This window comes from Perkinsus marinus (assembly GCF_000006405.1).
Source record: "Perkinsus marinus ATCC 50983 genomic scaffold scf_1104296939758, whole genome shotgun sequence".
NCBI lineage: Eukaryota > Perkinsozoa > Perkinsida > Perkinsidae > Perkinsus > Perkinsus marinus.
The window spans coordinates 522507-530591 of NW_003213081.1; positions in this window are offsets into that span (position 1 = coordinate 522507).

The window sequence follows — 8085 nt, forward strand, 5'->3', positions numbered from 1 at the left end:
TCGGAAATCAGATAGTGAGTTGAATCAGTGCCTGTGATTCTCGAATCAGTATCCGCATACCGCCCCAGAACTGAAATCAAACTAACGTAAAAACTGTTCCCGGCTGAGTTTATGAGTCACCATCCACATTTCAACGACCCGAATGAGGTTCCATACCGACTCGACAACAAACCAGCGTTGAAGAAAAAGAAGAATCTCCAGAGTGAGAAAGGGCAGTTCTTCATAGTAGATAGAAAACTTTATTTTCGCAGTGCAACTGTCATATGATAATACTTATTAATTTAATTACACTATTTCCATAGAGCAAAACTCCGCTCACCAGGAGTTCAAGAGTGTGACTGTAAACCCAGCAACTACAGAATGAACGGCCAAGTCCTGGTATATGTACGGAACTAAATTTACATGTATGATATATCTATATACGGTTATATATCATATAGTAAATAATGCATATTCTAACTGTATTATTGATATGATTGCTGTCGAACGTCGGTTAGAAATTCGTCAATTATATCTCCCCATATTAATCGTTCGTTACTGATATCATATTATGAGTTTGATCGCGTTATTATCTTACTTTCGAGTTGTTCATCTCAGGGCCAGCGATTAGACCAGCACGAACTACTGAAAACATCCCATCTGGAATCAACGATGACGTAAGGGCTTCACAATTCTAACTTATTCTGGTCGTGAATTCTCTCACCCTCTATTTCGACACGTTGATAACAATATCATATTCCGGAAATGTACGAAAATTACGGGAAGACCTGTCGAGGAAAATTGAACGTATAGCATAGTTGGAAAATTGTGCTATTCTTTGTAGCTGGAAAAATACTAAATATCAGCAGAATTTCCCGTTTCAAATTTATTGCGGAGCAGGTACCATAGAACGAATTCCCCCACTAGGCGTAGTAGTAGTAGCCAAGATCCTATGCGTACATAACTGGCTGACGTAGTTGTGGTTATTCTTAGACGATTCCGAGTATTATCCGGAAGTCTCCGGAATACCAACAGATGACAAGGTGGATGCGAGAAAATGAAGGTGAGTACATGCATGGTAGAAACATACTGCATATAACGATGAATCTAGGATAGGATTTATAACTCTTATATATACACTCTATACTACTTTATATATACTTTTACGATGTAAAAGTATATATAGTATTCATTGGGGTTTCACCCGTGATATGAAAAACCAGTGAGAAATATATTTTACGACCACTGTATATCGCCGCGATATTATCGCGCTTTTCGCAGAGAATTACGCCGCTCTACGTAAAACGGGTGAAACTCCATTATTATGAGTTAAAGAGAGAGACAGGATGACATCTCTCATAATAAGCACGAAACTAACTATACTGTTGTCGAAAACATTAGTCTCATATATACTTAGTAGTATATGTAGTAATAGCTGGACATGGTCACCATGTCATGGTGACACCATCGGCTAAGGATTCATATTGGCAACCCAACACGTGCTCTGGCCCTATGACAAATAATGTCTCCACCATTTTCCACTCATAGTACTCACTGTACTATAGCACAACGATTATTCTCGTTATCTAGGAGGAACGTAGAGGAATGAGCAACTCTATAAATGCAATCTTTTGGAATGAGGAATCAATACTCAACTTAGCCTCCGTGAAGCACAATCATATCGTCCTCTCACAAACGACGTTGAAGCCTTCCTCTACTAGGTTCGATGCTCTCTCATCAACTCACACAGTTGATCGAGTCGAGTGTCGTTGAAGCAAGTACCATGTTGGAAGAGCGCAGAGCGAGAAAGATAAGAATAGGTGTATCAATGCTCGAGAACGAAATTGATGGAGATGCTCCACTCTTGAACGAGGTCTATGAGTAAGCACTTGCTTATGCACCGTCATAATACACAATTATCAGTAATAGTTACATAGGTAATGTATTGCTATGAACTCATCTGTATATAACTATCTATTCTCCTCTAGTCGTTTAGTACTGGGAATGGCGTCTAGTCCTATATCCCATACTATTATTATAGTATGGATCATAGTATTAACACATCATAGTATTATTATATAATTTTGGTAATAACCACATAGTTTTGTTTTGTAGCTTGTATATCGTTATTAACTGTATATAACCACCCATTCTACTCCACTTGTTTAGTAGAATAGTATACATGCTACGCTCTGAAATACTCATAGACCATTCGAATGAGTTCCATCGCACTCGTGTCACGATCGATTTTCCTGAGAATTTCGGCAAGCATGGTCACCCGTTCAGCCACTCTGCTCTAAGCTTGTTATGTTCGGAATATTCACTGAAATCTATGTGCAGTGTCCCAATACACAATCATTAGTAATAGCTACATAGCTTTGTTTCATAGCTAATGTATTGCTATCAGCTCATCTGCTTATCCCACTGTAGCCGTTAAGTAGAATAGTGCACTTATGGTTTAACCTTATTCCTTATGGAGAGATCTGACAGGATGTTGAAAAAAAACTCATGTTGAAATCGCTAGAGTGCGATAACAGTGATCTCACAATCCTAGTCGGTAAGAATACAATCACAAATTCTGACAAACTTTGTTGTGTCCTCTCAACTTCCATACTACTGCTTGAATTTTCAAGTATAAAGTATCTGAATTTCCTATTGTATTACACGATGTAATACAATAGGAAATTCCGATACGGGTGACCCGTGTTGGAATATACAGTATGCTTGTTTTCTTCAGCTGAAGTTTTTATGGAAATTTATACACAAGTTGTGAGCAAATTCCTATAAAAACTGAATACTTGTACTAATGAAAATGTTCCTCATTGTCATCAACCATGTTCAGATGGTTTATTAAAGCTACCAAAGAACCCCACGTAAATAACTCGACATCAGTTCTCGATGAACCTCAAGTTTGCGATCGGAAAACTATAACACAAAGTTATACTGTCGACCGTAGCCGACCACGAACTGCATCAACATATACTGGAAGCACAATGAGCCTGCGAACACGAGTTGGCAAACCACTACTGTCACGACCACAGTCAGCTGTTTACGAGAGAGCAATAGAGAAAGGACTTGTCAGACCAACAAGTGCCGTATTTGGAAGGTCTATAGACAGACAGGTAGGTCATGCGAATCGGGGGATATCAACATTGGAGTTTCACCCGTTTCATGTGAAGTGGCGTAATACATCTCGGTATGAAGTGAGTTAAAACATTTCATGAATTGAACCGAACGGAATCGACCCTCTTCCCGTGAAACATTCTACATCTTCTACGTGTTATTCACTACTTGCATGCGGTTTTTCGCGAAGTGAAATTTGGAGGATGTTTCTGACTAGTGTTTCCATAACACGAGTGAGACTCCATTGTATCCGTATAACGTTTGTCCACTGGCAAGTGGGATGCGAAGAAATTCAACACGCGAATTTTTCCGAAGATCGCAGTGAGTAATTCTGTGAGATTAATGACAGTGAAGAGCTGTCGCTATCATTTTTATCACATCACATGTTAATGTTTATGCGATATGGTCTTAGACCGATTCTTATCAATATCAGAAAACACCACATTCCAAAGTGCGTATTCTCAGGTAAATCCGAAAATTTAGCATTTCACGTTTATTACGTCAGTCTGAAATTTCAGCAAGGCTCAGATATAATGATGAACTACTATATACATTTGCATATCAAATTGACACGCATTGTAATTAGGGAAACTCGAGCGGTTATGTTATCGGTCGGCCTCTCACTGCTGCATCATCGACTTGCACGTTTGACATTTCTACTTCTATTTCGGGGAGTAGTCGACCAACGAGTGCGGTTACAGGGACAGTGTGGGGTAGGAAAGATGAAGGTGAGAATAAGTGAAACGTTTCATGTAGAGTGAGTTAATCCGAAGCCTAGGATACTTGTTGTAGATAGACGTAGTAGAATTTATGAAAAACTTTCATAGCTTGACCTTATGTAGCGTTCACTAGCGTCACGCTTTAAAGAGAGACAGATATTTGTAAAAATCTCTACAATGTGTAAGTGGCTTAATGAAAAATATGCCGTATTCGCGATATGAGGTGACACCGCCGCAAGAGTGAGCGCATAAATGTGATATCAGTCCTACGAGCTCGTGCTCTATGCACGTATGTGTGTGTTTTCTTATATCGCTCAGTTGAGACTGCGTGCAGCGTGGTATCACGCGCAGCCTTGGTTGAAATTAACAAAGCCCGGGAGAGGAAATCAATGCAAGCCGCTTTAGAAAGATGGAGTTGGGAAAGAGAAAAACTTGAAACGGAAATCGCGAGGAAAGCAGAAGCGAGCGGAAAAGTGAGCCGAGTGTTCATCAGCTACATTATGGAAGTTCATATACTACTTTAGATAGCAGCGTATGAAAATGAACAAAAATTTCCATACTGTCGCCGAGACACATGGAGGCCAGTGTGGAAGAATATGCGCATTGTCAACTACATGTATTGGACCAATACATGTAGTTGACCATGAGCATATTATATTGGTGACAATATGCAAAAATTCTGAAGAAATTCTTCTGAAGTTTCTGTGTACTTCTACCTGAATTCGTGAGTAAACTCCTGAGCTCAGCTGAGGATAGCGAACATATATTCCTACAGCACTGTTAGGAGCGCTTTAGGTTCCGTCGATGACAGCTGCGGTCGAGTCGAAAATAAACGGGGATATTTCTCGACTTGCGATGAAAAAGATTCTTCATTCCAAGTGGTTGTTATTCGATAATTACGAACGACGCACGAAAGAAATGACGGTCAAGACAAAACCGTTTGACGAAAAGAAGCGGAGCGATGCAAGATGTGAACTGTTGATGACAATGAAAGCACGTCGAGAAAAGCAACTAGACGAACTTGAAGGGACGACGAGTCGATTGAAGGAGCTTGGAATTGAGATGAATCCTGACGTATTGGAAAGAGCGTTGATTCTTCCTGAGCAAAGACTCCGCGAGACGGGAAGTTTCCCATCGGTAAGTGTGATTATGTAATAGAGTTTCATCATGAAACCCGCGGATGAAACTTTCATCCGTGATATGGAAAATATATATTTCATTTGGCGAAGAACGCGTTTTCCACATGGAGTATTACACCACTTAACGTAGAACGATTGAAACTCCAGTAAGTAAATAATTCATGTTGATAGCTTTTTGTAGGTAATTTCTTAACACTGTGAAAAAAAGTGAGAAAACACATGGTGTATGAGATCGTTGGAATCAGAAGACTTTGTTACTCTGTGTTTTGTAATCGTAGAGTGACGTCAACTGGTGCATTTGATGTGAAGAATGTGTGTTCTTTTCCAAGAATTGATCTGAGACTTTATCGCGTAATTCATGTCATCATCCGATGTAATGAAAACAGCTGCCTGAAAATGTGATAGCGGCAGGTTGTTCGCTATCATTGGAGTTTCTCATATCAATTTGATGTACACTATATTATGAATTCAAGTTATTCTTTTCTCATCGACGAAACCAATTTACGATCAGATGCCTCGTCTTCTGTCGGACCCCAGCTCCACAGTTGATGTCGCGAAAAAGCCGAAAAAACTCAGAAAGATGGGTGCGAAAAGGAAGGCAGTGGCTAAGAAAAAGAAGAAGAATTTATGATGAAAGTTCCCAGATCAGACTGATTCCATTTCAGAATCATTCGGTATAATCCCTGGAATTCGAATGAAACATTTGCTGTATTGATTGCATGCCGTTATAACTCTTGATTATATCGGAAGTGTGAAGACTTTGCTGACGACGTGTGCTTCTCCCGTCTCACGTGTCGACTGCTTAGCCTCTGAGTTGCGTTGGATGGCGATGAAACAGAATCAATCAACGTTGAGCAACTGGTAAAACTTGTAGTTCATCGACAACAGTGCCGAGCTTTTCTTGTGTATTTTACTATCAGTAAAATACAGAGCTAGTAAGTTACTAAGGCTATCATTTCCATCTCATGCCACTAAAAATCGGGAATAACTATGCAGTCACTGTATGACAGTGTAACACTGTAATTACTGTTACAGTACCAGTTATTACACTGCATTGCAGTGTAACTACTGTTACACTGTAACCGTAATGACAATTTGTGAAATGCAGGATGGCAGCCACCCGGTGGCTGACAGAATGGAAATTTTGTGAGTAGTGCACGCCTAAAGAAAAAAATTGAAAAATCTACTGTTCCGAGGCGAATTCGAGGTATTCCGTGCATTACTCTAGGTTGAAGTCAAGCTTCAGATGCCTAGCGACTGATGCATGCAGGAACTTTAGTCTCGATGCGATGCTTTCCCTCGGTAATTTTCTGTCCGTGTTCGGGTGACTTACCGGAGATTCCAAGCGTTTGTTGATGCTTGATATATGTCCCTACAGTTTGTAGTACATACTCTTCATCCGCTGTCAACAGTGTTTCCCCAGGGTGAAACCTCTGATCTGCGAGTTCGGGAGGGGCAGTGGTCGAAAACCACAACACGGAACCCGTAAACTGGGTCCGTGATTTGTAGCTTTCGGCAACTGCAAGGTGGATGATTTCTCGTGGCCGGTTTTCTAACGCAAACCAGGGCCGAGATGAACAACTACCTCTCGCTAGACCTTGGTTAAATAAGGAAGATTAAAAAAATATGAACAAAGACCCGAGTATAGCTCGCGTTCTTTGTAGAGGCTGCAGGGTGGTCGGTGGCTCGGGGTTTATAATAAACCCCGTCGAATAAACCCCGGATAAATACCCGGAGGTTAACGAGTATAAACCCCGGGGGCTAATAAATCATTCGGGCGCGCGCGGAGCGCGCGAAAGAAAAACGAAGGTACGGAAGAATGCAGCTGGATTTTCATCACTGACCGCAATGCGGTCACCGCATCCGAGTATATGTTATATACTCGGATGATGCGATTATATACTATATAATCGTAGCCCCTTCATTGGTCCCAGTGCCTGTGAATCTGTGCTTCGCAAATCCTTGTCATGGTTGTGGACGGGTATCTTTCACTATTCAACAACTATTACTACGAGGCCCCAACTATATACTGGATCGCTCACTTACATGTTCGGTGGTCATTCGTCCAAGTCAATAAGGCTACTACCTTGACAAGCTTATACACCGAAGAGACTTACATGGAGGCAGCAATACGTATAGCTCAAAACTGTGGGTGTACACTAAGTTGGTGGTCGCCGACCACCAATACTATACCGGTCACTGGTCGGTATAGTGTGGGACTACTACATAAGTTGTTGGTCGGTCTAGTGTGGGAGTACTATATAAGTTGGTGGTTCTATATAATCAAGTGATCCCTGAATTTGTCGAGCCGTTTGTGAGTCACAAACTGTGACTCACAAATAGTGAGCCCACTCCCCTCCAAACTTGCATTCACCATCATTAAATTGACCAGTTCGACACTCCCTCATCACCAATGATAACCACAGTTTCTCTCACGTATTGGAGAGCATCCAACCTCTTGGGGTCCACCTTACGAGGCATAGTGAGCAACCGTTGGTAGCGTGGATACGCAGATTCATTGGATTCTCGAAAATAAACCCCCATCTCATAAACCCCCATCTCATAAACCCCCACTATATCACCTCGGGGCTTACGAATAACCCCCAGGGGGGAGTTATTCTATAAACCCCGGAAACCGACCACCCTGAGAGGCTGGCACGCTCTGGACATGCTCGAATGAAACGGGCAAGTTCTCGATCGCCTCAGCGGCGCTGAGTCAGCGCTGGGAGATCCGCACTATTCCGAAGTGGGAAAGCACTCTCCGTCGAGGTTTCACCTATGGAAAAACTGCGATGCAGTTTTTCCTGAGGAAAAATTATAGCGGAGGAAAATTTCCTCCGCTATAATTTGATGACGAATGAGATCTTCTGTGAGGCCTTTATGAAGTGTAGAACGATCCAGATTCTGGATTCCAGGAGATACTTGAAGAAAGCCCGATTTATGCGAGCGAGATTCAAAGTCACTAGTGGCACGAATGGCTCTGAATCTCGACTAGCGAGCAAGCACTAGTCTAGTGCTTGTTGATAGTAACCGTAACTGTCGACTGTGAACACAATACGGGACGATAAAAACTGGCAGAAACTAACCTTCGGATGAACATGCGGCTGACCAGTGCGACTGACAAC